The 14857-nt window shown below is 49.5% G+C and overlaps 1 long non-coding RNA gene across 2 annotated transcripts; it reads right to left on the bottom strand.

Moving 5' to 3' along the window:
• Positions 1–621: 621 nt before the first annotated feature.
• Positions 622–10147, bottom strand: LOC114022295. Of its 2 annotated transcripts, XR_005223382.2 has the most exons (6): positions 9605–10147; positions 9112–9228; positions 8040–8168; positions 7607–7719; positions 4252–4336; positions 622–925 (listed from the first exon to the last, which is right to left on the bottom strand). It is a non-coding gene; the product is annotated as an uncharacterized LOC114022295 (long non-coding RNA). The 2 variants fall into 2 exon arrangements; XR_006287467.1 differs by lacking the exons at positions 9112–9228; positions 9605–10147 and adding an exon at positions 8276–8681.
• Positions 10148–14857: the final 4710 nt, after the last annotated feature.

Below are 14857 nucleotides of genomic sequence, written 5' to 3'. Positions count from 1 at the left end.
ACAGGAAGTAGCCCTCCTTCCATAACTACATTTATCCCCAGCCTTTAAGTGGCGTACATTCCATCAACAGTAACCTGTCTGAACATAAAATGCCCCAAGTCCCATCAAGGGTGTGTTCCGTGAAAAACAAGCAACACCCCAAATCCACTGTATACCGTCCCCCACAGAAACAAGAAATAGCCCACATACCAATCAAAGTGACCCCCGGTGACGTTCCCCAGGGTAGAATCTGAACCGCTCAACTCCTGTCTCCCTTGAACTGTGCTTGGCTAGTGAAAAGCAGCCTCTCCACGCTCTGCTCAAACACATACATGAACATGTACAGTCGCTCCCAGCTGCTCACGAACGATGTACAGGGTGACATACACACATTTTCAGTCCTGGCCTTGGACCCCAGAAATGTGCATCTTTAACTGTCCAGCACACTACTGCACAGAACAAGCTCATTATTAGTCCATCACGTCATCCAAGGAAACGATTATGCCCGAGCCTTTGTTAACCTAACTAGAGATTCCCCAAATACATCGACCGCAACACGCTGCTTCGACGCAACAAGTCGATTAACTAGGAAAATATCACTTACAAGGATAAAATCACAAACCAATTCTGAATTTTATGGCCTTACACATTTTATTTCTTTTGTAACCAATTCCTAAACATCACCAAGCTAAATACCATTTCAAAGCCAAAAGTTTTCTCACCCAACAGCTTACAGCAGTTCATACTAACTGGAAAGACTTCCAGCCACAACCGCCCTCCCCACAGTTCTGTGATGCTCCAATTGTCCGTCAAGCGATCTTGTTGCCGTGAGTACAGACAGAGGAGGACAGCTAACGATGAGGTCGCTGTCTCTTATTCTTGGGTCCTCCTCCTCTCTTTCAGAAATATCCCCGACTGGGGTGCAGACGATCCATCACGGGCATAACTGAAATGAGTACTAGTTAGTAAAACTAAGATTGCTTTAAATAGTACAAGGATCTGTGATCGTGAGCAAACTGCAATAAATCCTTGCTGATCTTAAATACAAAAAAGAAACTTACAAGAAGTGGAAGATTGGACAAACGACCAGGGATGAGTATAAAAATATTGCTCGGGCATGCAGGAGTGAAATCAGGAAGGCCAAATCACACCTGGAGTTGCAGCTAGCAAGAGATGTTAAGAGTAACAAGAAGGGTTTCTTCAGGTATGTTAGCAACAAGAAGAAAGTCAAGGAAAGTGTGGGCCCCTTACTGAATGAGGGAGGCAACCTAGTGACAGAGGATGTGGAAAAACCTAATGTACTCAATGCTTTTTTTGCCTCTGTCTTCACGAACAAGGTCAGCTCCCAGACTGCTGCGCTGGGCAGCACAGCATGGGGAAGAGGTGACCAGCCCTCTGTGGAGAAAGAAGTGGTTTGGGACTATTTAGAGAAGCTGGACGTGCACAAGTCCATGGGGCCGGATGTGTTGCATCCAAGAGTGCTAAAGGAGTTGGCGGATGTGATTGCGGAGCCACTGGCCGTTATCTTTGAAAACTCATGGCGATCGGGGGAAGTCCCGGACGACTGGAAAAAGGCTAATGTAGTGCCCATCTTTAAAAAAGGAAAGAAGGAGGATCCTGGGAACTACAGGCCAGTCAGCCTCACCTCAGTCCCTGGAAAAATCATGGAGCAGGTCCTCAAGGAATCAATTCTGAAGCACTTAGAGGAGAGGAAAGCGATCAGGAACAGTCAGCACGGATTCACCAAGGGCAAGTCATGCCTGACTAATCTAATTGCCTTCTATGACGAGATAACTGGTTCTGCGGATGAAGGGAAAGCGGTGGACGTGTGGTTCCTTGACTTTAGCAAAGCTTTTGACACTGTCTCCCACAGTATTCTTGCCTGCAAGTTAAAGAAGTACGGGCTGGATGAATGGACGATAAGGCGGCTAGAAAGCTGGCTAGATTGTCGGGCTCAACGGGTAGTGATCAATGACTCCATGTCTAGTTGGCAGCCGGTATCGAGTGGAGTGTCCCTAGGGCCGGTCCTGGGGCCGGTTTTGTTCAATATCTTCATAAATGATCTGGAGGATGGTGTGGATTGCACCCTCAGCAAGTTTGCAGATGACACTAAACGGGGAGGAGAGGTAGATACGCTGGAGGGTAGGGATAGGATACAGACGGACCTAGACAAATTGGAGGATTGGGCCAAAAGAAATCTGATGAGGTTCAACAAGGACAAGTGCAGAGTTGTGCACTTAGGATGGAAGAATCCAATGCACCGCTACAGACTAGGGATCGAATGGCTAGGCAGCAGTTCTGCAGAAAAGGACCTAGGGGTTACAGTGGACGAGAAGCTGGATATGAGTCAACGGTATGCCCTTGTTGCCAAGAAGGCCAATGGCATTTGGGATGTATAAGTAGGGGCATCGCCAGCAGATCGAGGGACGTGATCGTTCCCCTCTATTCGACATTGGTGAGGCCTCATCTGGAGTACTGTGTCCAGTTTTGGGCCCCGCACTGCGAGAAGGATGTGGAAAAATTGGAAAGAGTCCAGCGGAGGGCAACAAAAATGATTTGGGGACTGGAACGCATGACTTATGAGGAGAGGCTGAGGGAACTGGGGATGTTTAGTCTATGGAAGAGAAGAATGAGGGGGGATTTGATAGCTGCTTTCAACTACCTGAAAGGGGGTTCCAAAGAGGATGGCTCTAGACTGTTCTCAGTGGTAGCGGATGACAGAACGAGGAGTAATAGTCTCAAGTTGCAGTGGGGGACATTTAGGTTGGATATTAGGAAAAACTTTTTCACTAGGAGGGTGGTGAAACACTGGAATGCGTTACCTAAGGAGGTGGTGGAATCTCCTTCCTTAGAAGTTTTTAAGGTCAGGCTTGACAAAGCCCTGGCTGGGATGATTTAATTGGGGATCGGTCCTGCTTTGAGCATGGGGTTGGACTAGATGACCTCCTGAGGTCCCTTCCAACCCTGATATTCTATGATTCTAAATTATTAAAGCTTAGAACATAAAACTGTCTAAAATAATAACTGCACCGTTGCTGCAGTCATTCCAGAACAACGGTTTTGGCCTGTAGCTAAATTACAGCAAATTAGTAAACAAATGGTTTTTAAAAAACTGAGAATTGTAAAGGTTATTTACTTACTTTTTAACAACATATTAAGCCGTTAGCCATGTAGTTAATAAATATGCAAAAAACATTTTACCCATGTGTGACATTCCACAGCATACAATCTACACCAGTGAGTCCCAACTGCGGGTCTGTGAGCCCTGGTGCCCCATGGGGTAGAAGACCTGGCATTGCGCAGGGCTAAAGCTGGGAGCCCCAAGCACCAGCCTCCCGTGGGACAGAAGCCCCCAGCCCTCCAATCTGGTGGCTGAAGCCTGGAGCCCCCCACAGCCCCCCGCACAGTGGGGCAGAAGCCCTGATCTAGACTGTTGAACAGATGCGTCCCCTTAGTTCTCCAACCTGGAGTGCTTTTTACACTGCTTTGCTGTGAGAAGCACCACTACCGGACAGTTCATACACAGCCTCCAGGTTGTGAATTACTCCCAGCTATACAGCGTGAATGCCGGCAACCAGCCACGTGCATGTTACGCTGCAGAAGAAGAGCAGCAAATTCCCAATCTCAGACTCCCCCCACCCCCAGCAATGTGCATCTTGTACTGCCCGGGACACAAGCAGACAGTGTGAGCTCATATAAAGGCTGTCGTTTCATTAATAGAAAATGATATGCACAAGCCATGTTATCTCAAGTGGAAGATCCCAAATGCACTGCTTAGCAAATACAATTGTTTTATTGTTAATCTTTCTTTCTGTAGTTAAAAGTCAGCAGTTCTCCAACTGGGGGTCCTGATGAAAAGGGGGGCTGCGGCATTGCCAATCTACCTTGTGTGCTGCCTTTAGAGCTGGGGGGGCTGGCGAGTGGGGGCTGCTAGCTGGGCGCCCAGCTGCGAAGGCAGCACCGCTGCCAGCAGCAGTGCAGAAGTACGGGTGGCAGTACCATACCATGCCAGGTCAGCAGCTGCTGCTCTCTGACTGCCCAGCTCTGAAGGCAGTGCGTAAGTAAGGGTGGCACGGTATGGGGACGGAGGTTGTCGCAGCCTGCAATATTTTCAAAAGGGGTCCCGGCCAAAAAGTTTGAGATCCTCTGTTTTAAATGATTGCCAGTACTGAGGCATGAAAGCAAGAATTGGTTAAAAAGAGAATAAGATAAAATGCACAGCAATACCTAACTTAGCAAGTTGAATGGATTCAAAGCTAAGCTTTTTCTTACTGTATGCTCTTCACAGTCTGTACTATCTAGAGGCCTCCAGGCTAGGACCCATCCACCAGTTGTGTTTCTTTAGGTGCTGTTGCTGCTATGAGTGGTGAAGAGCGGAGGAGAGAGGTGATTTTTCTTCTCTCCTTATACTTTTGACTCACTGTGATTTATGCAAGGGAAATTCATTTTTACTTTGCCCGCTTAACCTAGCTTTGATTTGTTTGGTTCCAAGCATGTGTGTTCCCTGCTCTCATTTCCACTGGCTGTATCTGTCTCATATCGGTTATATTGGAGGTATACGTGACCATTACTAACAAATCTGTCCCACCTTCACCTTGTAAAATGCATGGTCTCTACAGATATCAAAGATGATACACAAATTAGATTCAACCTTTAAAGTTGTGCCAACCATATCTGGAGAGCCGTATGAGCAAGAACATAATATATGTAATAAAAATGTATTAAACAAATTTTGCTTTTTGTAGAAAAGAAAACATAATCTAATCATTATGGCTTTGAGTCACAATTTGTGATACAGTTCTCCAATCAGTGGGCTTCATTATAATTTAAGGTTTCAGAGTAACAGCCGTGTTAGTCTGTATTCGCAAAAAGAAAAGGACTACTTGTGGCACCTTAGAGACTAACCAATTTATTTGAGCATAAGCTTTCGTGAGCTACAGCTTGCATCCGATGAAGTGAGCTGTAGCTCACGAAAGCTTATGCTCAAATAAATTGGTTAGTCTCTAAGGTGCCACGAGTACTCCTTTTCTTATTATAATTTAAGGCATGCAAAGCTCCTTTCTTTAAACTTTGACTTTCCAATTTTGATTTGATTAAATAGTAGAAAATTCCAAGAAACATTGTGGATTTGAGGTCATTAAGCTATCAAAGTGGAGACATAATTTATGTGTAGCTAAAAAGAAACTAAAAACTGATATTAAGTTGTAAGATGTTTAGCAGCACATCACCTTTTATTAGATACTTTGGGCTGTAAACTGAAAATGGGTAAAGATCATCATTTGTTTCACCGCTTGCATATTTAAAGCTGCACATTCATACAGACTATTAACATGTTATGCACCGGTGGTTAAACTTGCTTATTTGGCATCATAATTTATCCTTGTGGAATTTGAGTTTTGTTTTTTTTTTAACCATCAGCAGTCAGCTGATGTTTTTGGGACCACTTTTTGTAGTTACGAGTCATTTCCTACACCCAAAAGCAGTTAACAAGGAAAAAAGTGGAAAAAATAATAACAGCCCAATGCTAAAACAACAGTGCATGAACGAAAAGTATCATTATGAAACCAACACACAGAAGTGTGGTTCTGTAACTATCCTTGTAGGTCATGTGACAAATTATAGGTAGCTAACAAAACAGTAGTGTGATAGCAGCTCTGATTTAAGCTAAGTTGAAAGCCATGTGGTTAAGCAAGTAAAGTTTGGGTTTTTAATGCTTTTACAGTAAACCTTAATCACATTTTAAAACACTTTAGGGTTACTAAGTTTTACCAGTTATAAAAATGACACACTGTAATATAAACAAAAGAAAAACAAGCAAGCGTTTAACATATGAAAAAATAATTATAAATGGTTAACCCTTCAATTTTTTTAAGCAAAAGCACTCTCACAATTGGCTTTCCAATTGTAGTCTTAGCATGCCACGATTCACAAGTAAATGAAAGAACTAATTTTTTTCCACACCAAGAAAAAAGCAGTTGAGAGCATAAAAAACTGCAATTGATGTTGTCTTTTTGAAAAGGGGACTTTGAGTGGCTACACAACACAAACTTAACTATCTGTTTCAATTTCTGTGCTTTTTGGTTTGGATGCATTTTGTTTCTTTTGTATTTTTCAAGTAATTATTTCATGAAATTTGGATTGAATTGTAGAGTTTTCAAGTGTGTGGGCTTGTTTATATCATCAAAATTCACATAACTCATCTTGTTTCAGTTACCCTGGCTCGGTTCTAGCTCCTTGATCAGGGGCGGGCAAACTTTTTGGCCCGAGGGCCACATCGGGTTTCTGAAATTGTCTGGAGGGCCAGTTAGGGGAGGCTGTGCCTCCCCAGACAGCCAGGTATGGCCCGATCCCCCTTTGCTTCTCACCCCCTGACAGTCTCCCTGCAACTCCTGCCCTATCCAACCCCCCTGTACCCTGATGGCCCCCCGGGGACCCCTGCCCCATTCACCCCCCGCTCTCTGTCTCCTGACCACCCCTGGACTCCCTGCCCCTAACTGCCTCCCGCCGCCCCATCCAACTCCCTTCTCTCCTTCCTGACTGCCCCCCCCAGACCCCTGCCCATCCAACCAGCCCTTCTCCTTGACCGCCCCCAGAACCCCTGCCCCTGACTGCCCCATCCCTCCAACCCCTGACCACCACCCTCAACTCCCCTGCCCTCTATCCAACCCCCTGGCTCCGTGCCTCCCGACCACGCTGCCTGGAGCGCCGGTGGCTGGCAGCGCGGCTGCACCAGGAGAGGCAACCGCGCTGCACGGCACAGAGACCAGGTCAGGCCGGGCTCTGCAGCTGCGCTGCCCCAGGAGCTCACAGCCCCCCCGCCCAGAGTGTTGCATCAGTGGAGCAGTGAGCCGAGGCTGCGAGAGAGGGGCCGGGGGCGAGCGTCCCAGGCCAGGAGCTCAGGGGCTGGGCAGGACGGTCCCACGGGCCGTAGTTTGCCCACTTCTGTCCTAGATCCAAAGATGTGACTCATATTGAGTACAGATGGGGGCTTGATTCTGTGGCAGCACAGGCTCAGTGTGTCTCTCAAAAATGGGAATGAGGCTACGAGACACCGCCTATTTTAGGTGAACTGAATTGACAAGGCACGGGGACCTTTCTTTGTTTGGGAGAAATGGTCGTAACACAATACGGTGGCCATCGTGATTTGAAAGCAGGGGATGCTATTGAACAGATGTTGCTGGTTTTGTGAGAGCGACACTAATAATGGGATGAGGGATTTACCATGGCCACCCATCCCTGGAACCAAGGCAGTGACGGAACGCAGAGTGTTTCATGTTTTACGGAGAACATTATTCACCAGGTCAGAGGCCAGAAGCTTAAAGTCAGAGCCAGGCAGGATGGGGCAACTGCCGCTCTAGGTGGTGCAATGATGCAGGCTGCCAAAATGTTCCCCCATCTTGTCCTTGTACCGGTTGGGGGTTCCGGGGCTGTGGCTGCTCCTCAGTTCCCTGCTGCCCTTCGACAACTCACAGACCTTAAGAGCCGCTCGGGTGTGGGTCCCGCTCCAGCTAGATTCAGAGGCCTTTCCTCAGGGGCCGACCCCATACTAACAAATTCTCTCCACCGACAAGAGTCTTTGCAGCCCTCCCTCAATACTTAACTGAAGCAAATTTCTATTTGCTCTTACTCTGCAGATCACTGTCTGGCTTCGATCCCTAGGGATGGGCTCAGGGTGGCTGCTCCTTCTTAGGTCTCTGCCACAGGTTGGCCATTCTCTCATCTACCCAATCTCATGAGGAACTGAAAAGAGAAAGAGAGAACACTTGTAAGCTAGGCCACCACTGGTGCATGGAAGACAGACAGACACACAGGTGTAACTGACTTCTGCTCATTGGAGCCCCGTTCTTTATTCCTCTCCAGCCCACCCAGGGCCTAAAATGCTCATCACTCCCAAGGAACTACAGCCCTCCAGGAAAGGGACAATCCCAGACAATTACCAGCCACGGGCAGAGCTGTACCTTCCCCAGGACACATCCCATGGAAATGAGAAGCATCTCTCTGTTCTCAAGGGAGCACCTCACTATGCAGATACTGGAGAGAGATATTTCACAAACACACACCTGCTCCTCCGACATCACAAGAGACCTCCTCAGCTCCATTGGCAAGTGAAATGTCTAGATTGTGCAGGTCCACTTCCTCCACATGCTCCTCCTCTGTCTGGGGCTGCTGCACTGGCCTGGAGCAGGCCTCTGCAGGAACAGCAAACCACCTATGGAAGAGCCATCGCTGCCAGAAAGGCTATAGGTGCAGGAGATCTTCCAGTACCTGCCTTCCTCTCCCATCTGTACTACATCACCTCCATTGCAGTAAAAGACACGGACTAAACACTTGATGGGTCAAATGGCCTTTTACGCCCCCCTTCTGCCAGCTCTAACACGCTTTCCTGCCCCCATCCTGTCAGCTCTTATATCCAAGACTGTGAGGACACACAAACAGCATCCATGCCCAATTTCTGTGAAGGGAGACAGTACCAGAAGAGGCAAGAAGAGGGAGCATGCACGTCTGTGTTGGCCACAGAAGACAGAGAGAGAGAGAGAGAGAGAGAAACATGGAAGGAAGAAAAGCATCTCAGTGGCTGGACTGACCTCCTGCTGGGGAGAACACTCCACTCCTGGTCAAATAAAAAAGCAGCCCCTGAAAATAAGAGCCTTGTCTCCCTCGTAACCAGAGCTAGTCACGAACCTTTTCCTACACACTAAGCGCCAGCTAACAGAAAGTCCCAGCCTGGAGCCAGGTGGACCGTGAGTAGAGCCCTCACAGCTTGCCTTCGCTTTCCCTCGCATGAGGGGAGTGGACTCTGACCCGCCACTTTTCTCTTGGTACTAAACCCAACACAAGGGGGGGTGGGGGGGAAGACAGTAAAATTAGCATCTCAGTCGGCAACACTGCTCTTCTGTCATCTCCCACACTCCAGGGTTCTGCCCTCAACCCCCGTTGCACTTGGCCTTTATAACTACAAATAGAAAACACCTGTTGCAATGGCACCTGAAATAGTGACTCTGCAGAGGAGACTTGCCTCTTCCTCAGCCTTAATCCCACAGAGCCCCATGCCCAATGAGGAAGCTCACGGCCTGTGAAGAAAACTAGAGTGAGTACAGAATGAGGAATTCAAAGCACTGACCGCTTACTCACAGTCAGTTATGCGGGAGGCAGAAAGCAGAGGACTGTTAATCTTCGCTTACAAGAATGTCCAGGCTGCTCAGGTCAACCTCTGCCAGCTTCTCCTGCAGCTGCTGCTCGACGATTCCTCTGCAAGCACCACAATTAAGCCAAGCAGGAGCCATCACTCCACAAAACTCAATTGGTGCGCAAAACCTTGCCCTCATCCCTGCCTCCCTCTCCCATCCCATCTACATAGGCCTCACTTGATGAACAGAGACTCAGTCAACACTGACAGTGATGCTCCACTCTCGCGCGCACTCCCCCGCGTGATTTTTGTCCCCTCCTACTTCTTCATGGCTCCCGAGACCTAGCCAATGGGGATGCACACCTAGCATGCCTGCCCGTGTGCTATGAAGGGAGACCGAAGAAGGAGAAACAAGCACAGACAGACAAAGTGTGTCAGCCAACACACTAGAGTAGAGAAGAGAGAGAGAGAAACAGGGGAGGAAGGCAAGAAACTCACCAGCTACAGTCATCCTCCTGGATCCAACCTTTTGCTGCAGTGGACACACCTCTCCTGGCCAGACAGATGAGCAGCCCCTGATAATGGGGGCCTTGTCTCCCTCGTAGCCACAGCTAGTCAGGAACCTTTTCTTACAAACACAGACCTAGCTAATGGCATGTCCCTGCCTGGAGCCAGGTGCGCCGTAACCAGACTCCTCACCAAACCAGACACTTATCGTACTGACAGCGATGGCTGCTCTGCTTCCAGCTAGACGGCATCACCGTAGCCTGGCATCAACAATGTTCAGTGTCTCATGGCTCTTGTACGCTTTCCATCTCACAACAGGGGTGGGCTCTTACCCTTGACACGAAGCACAACACAAGAGGGAAAAACAAAAGTTATCATTGGAATCTGCAATGTTGTGTCGGTGGTTCTTCTCCCTCTCCCATTAGATCTTCATAGATCAACAACAATGACACTCGGTGGCCACTCTAGGTAATGCACCAACAATTTCCCTCACGGAGCAACACTGACACTCGGTAGCCAGTCAGGGTAATGCACCAGCAATCTCCCTCACGGAGCAACACTGACACTGGGTGCCCAATCCACATAATGCACAAACCATTTCCCTCATGGACGAACAGTGACACTGGGTGGCCACTCAGGGTAATGCGCACAGCATTTCCCTCATGGAGCAACAGTGACACTCAGTGGCCACTCAGGGTAATGCATGAACAATTTCCCTCATGGACCAACAGTGACACTGGGTGGCCAGTCAGGGTACTGCACAGAGCATTCCCCTCACGGAGCAACAGTGACATTGGGTGGCCATTCTAGGTAATGCACCAACAATTTCCCTCACGGAGCAACAGTGACACTGGGTGGCCACTCAGGGTAATGCGCAAAGCATTTCCCTCAGGGAGCAACAGTGACACTCCGTGGCCACTCAGGGTAATGCATGAACAATTTCCCTCATGGACCAACAGTGACAGTGGGTGGCCAGTCAGGGTACTCCACAGAGCATTCCCCTCACGGAGCAACAGTGACATTGGGTGGCCACTCTAGGTAATGCACCAACAATTTCCCTCACGGAGCAACAGTGACTTTGGGTGGCCAGTCAGGGTAATGCACCGACAATTTCCCTCACGGAGCAACAGTGACACTGGGTGGCCACTCTAGGTAATGCACCAACAATTTCCCTCACGGAGCAACAGTGACTTTGGGTGGCCAGTCAGGGTAATGCACCAACAATTTCCCACAAAGAGCAACAGTGACACTGGGTGGCCAGTCAGGGTAATGCACCAACAATTTCCCTCACGGAGCAACAGTGACACTGGGTGGCCACTCTAGGTAATGCACCAACAATTTCCCTCACGGAGCAACAGTGACACTCCTTGGCCACTCAGGGTAACGCACAAACAATTTCCCTCACGGAGCACCACTGACACTGGGTGGCCACTCTGGGTAATGCACCGACAATTTCCCTCACGGAGCAACGGTGACACTGGGTGGCCACTCTACGTAATGCACCAACAATTTCCCTCACGGAGCAACAGTGACACTGGGTGGCCAGTCAGGATAATGCACAAACAATTTCCCTCACAGAACAACAGTGACACTCGGTGACCAGTTAGGGTAATGCACCAACAATTTCCCTCACAGAGCAACAGTGACACTCCTTGGCCACTCAGGGTAATGCACAAACAATTTCCCTCACAGAACAACAGTGACACTGGGCGGACAGTCAGGGTAATGCACCAACAATTTCCCTCACGGAGCAACAGTGACACTGGGTGGCCACCCTAGGTAATGCACCAACAATTTCCCTCAAGAAGCAACAGTGACACTGGTTGGCCAGTCAGGGTACTGCACAGAGCATTCCCCTCATGGAGCAACACTGACACGGGGTGGCCACTCTGGGTAATGCACCAGCCATTTCCCTCAAGAAGCAACAGTGACACTGGGTGGTCACTCTAGGTAATGCACCAACAATTTCCCTCACGGAGCAACAGTGACACTGGGTAGCCACTCAGGGTAATGCACCAACAATTTCCCTCACGGAGCAACAGTGACACTGGGTGGCCACTCTCGGTAATGCACAAAGAATTTCCCTCACTAAGCAACAGTGACACTGGGTGGCCACTTTGGGTAATGCACGAACAATTTCCCTGAAGGAGCAACAGTGCCACTGGGTGGCCAATTCAGGTAATGCACAAATCATTTCCCTCACGGAGCAACAGTGACACTGGGTGGCCAGTCAGGGTAAGGCACCAACAGTTTCCCTCACAGAGGAACAGTGACACTGGTTGGCCAGTGAGGGTACTGCACAGAGCATTCCCCTCACGGAGCAACACTGACACTGGGTGGCCACTCTGGGTAATGCACCAACAATTTCCCTCACGGAGCAACAGTGACACTGGGTGGCCACTTTAGGTAATGCACCAAGAATTTCCCTCATGGAGCAACAGTGACACTGGGTGACCAGTCAGGGTAATGCACCAACAATTTCCCTCACGGAGCAACAGTGACACTCCGTGGCCAGTCAGGGTAATGCACAAACAATTTCCCTCACGGAGCAACAGTGACACTCGGTGGCCAGTCAGGGTAATGCACCAGCCATTTCCCTCATGAACGAACAGTGACACTGGGTGGCCCCTCAGGGTAATGCACCAACAATTTCCCTCATGGAGCAACAGTGACACTGGGTGGCCAGTCAGGGTAATGCACCAAAAATTTCCCTCACAGAGCAACAGTGACACTGGGTGGCCAGTCACGGTACTGCACAGAGCATTCCCCTCACGGAGCAACACTGACACCGGGTGGCCACTCTGGGTAATGCACCAACAATTTCCCTCACAGAGCAACAGTGACACTGGGTGGCCACTCAGGGTAATACACCAACAATTTCCCTGAAGGAGCAACAGTGACACTGGGTGGCCACTCAGAGTAATGCACCGACAATTTCCCTCACGGAGCAACAGTGACACTGGGTGGCCACTGTAGGTAATGCACGAACAATTTCCCTCAAGAAGCAACAGTGACCCTGGGTGGCCACTCTAGGTAATGCACCAACAATTTCCCTCACGGAGCAACACTGACACTGGGTGGCCAGTCAGGGTAATGCACCGACAATTTCCCTCACGGAGCAACAGTGACACTGGGTGGCCACTTTGGGTAATGCACCAACAATTTCCCTGAAGGAGCAACAGTGCCACTGGGTGGCCAATTCAGGTAATGCACAAATCATTTCCCTCATGCAGCAACAGTGATACTGGGTGGCCAGTCAGGGTAATGCACCAACAATTTCCCTCACGGAGCAACAGTGACATTGGGTGGCCAGTCAGGGTAATCCACCAACAATTTCCCTCAAGAAGCAACAGTGACACTGGGTGGCCAGTCACGGTAATGCACAGAGCATTCCCCTCACGGAGCAACACTGACACCGGGTGGCCACTCTGGGTAATGCACCAACAATTTCCCTCACAGAGCAACAGTGACACTGGGTGGCCAGTCAGGGTAATGCACCAACAATTTCCATCACGGAGCAACAGTGACACTTGGTGGTAAGTCAGGGTAATGCACAAACAATTTCCCTCACGGAGCAACAGTGACACTGGGTGGCCACTCTGGGTAATGCACAAAGAATTTCCCTCACTAAGCAACAGTGACACTGGGTGGCCCCTTTGGGTAATGCACCAACAATTTCCCTGAAGGAGCAACAGTGCCACTGGGTGGCCAATTCAGGTAATGCACAAATCATTTCCCTCACGGAGCAACAGTGACATTCCGTCGCCACTCAAGGTAATGCACAAACAATTTCCCTCACGGAGCAACAGTGACACTGGGTGGCCAGTCAGGGTAATGCACCAACAATTTCCCTCACGGAGCAACAGTGACATTGGGTGGCCAGTCAGGGTAATGCACAAACAATTTCCCTCAAGAAGCAACAGTGACACTGGGTGGCCAGTCACGGTACTGCACAGAGCATTCCCCTCACGGAGCAACACTGACACCGGGTGGCCACTCTGGGTAATGCACCAACAATTTCCCTCACAGAGCAACAGTGACACTGGGTGGCCACTCAGGGTAATGCACCAACAATTTCCCTCACGGAGCAACAGTGACACTCCTTGGCCACTCAGGGTAATGCACAAACAATTTCCCTCAAGAAGCAACACTGACACCGGGTGGCCACTCTGGGTAATGCACCAACAATTTCCCTCACGGAGCAACAGTGACACTCCTTGGCCACTCAGGGTAATCCACAAACAATTTACCTCACAGAACAACAGTGACACTGGGCGGACAGTCAGGGTAATGCACCAACAATTTCCCTCACGGAGCAACAGTGACACTGGGTGGCCACTCTAGGTAATGCACCAACAATTTCCCTCAAGAAGCAACAGTGACACTGGTTGGCCAGTCAGGGTACTGCACAGAGCATTCCCCTCATGGAGCAACACTGACACTGGGTGGCCACTCTGGGTAATGCACCAGCCATTTCCCTCAAGAAGCAACAGTGACACTGGGTGGTCACTCTAGGTAATGCACCAACAATTTCCCTCACGGAGCAACAGTGACACTGGGTAGCCACTCAGGGTAATGCACCAACAATTTCCCTCACGGAGCAACAGTGACGCTGGGTGGCCACTCTGGGTAATGCACAAAGAATTTCCCTGACTAAGCAACAGTGACACTGGGTGGCCACTTTGGGTAATGCACGAACAATTTCCCTGAAGGAGCAACAGTGGCACTGGGTGGCCAATTCAGGTAATGCACAAACAATTTCCCTCACGGAGCAACAGTGACACCGGGTGGCCACTCTGGGTAGTGCACCAGCCATTTCCCTCATGAACGAACAGTGACACTGGGTACTGCTCAGAGCATTCCCCTCACGGAGCAACACTGACACCGGGTGGCCACTCTGGGTAATGCACCAACAATTTCCCTCACAGAGCAACAGTGACACTGGGTGGCCAGTCACGGTACTGCACAGAGCATTCCCCTCACGGAGCAACACTGACACCGGGTGGCCACTCTGGGTAATGCACCAACAATTTCCCTCACAGAGCAACAGTGACACTGGGTGGCCACTCAGGGTAATGCACCAACAATTTCCCTCACGGAGCAACAGTGACACCGGGTGGCCACTCAGGGTAATGCACCGACAATTTCCCTCACGGAGCAACAGTGACACTGGGTGGCCACTGTAGGTAATGCACGAACAATTTCCCTCAAGAAGCAACAGTGACCCTGGGTGGCCACTCTAGG

Source organism: Chelonia mydas, chromosome 25 (assembly GCF_015237465.2).
Source record: "Chelonia mydas isolate rCheMyd1 chromosome 25, rCheMyd1.pri.v2, whole genome shotgun sequence".
Taxonomy (NCBI): Eukaryota; Metazoa; Chordata; order Testudines; family Cheloniidae; genus Chelonia; species Chelonia mydas.
The sequence above is the reverse complement of the archived record's forward strand: the minus strand, read 5'-3'. Positions and strand labels throughout refer to the sequence as shown.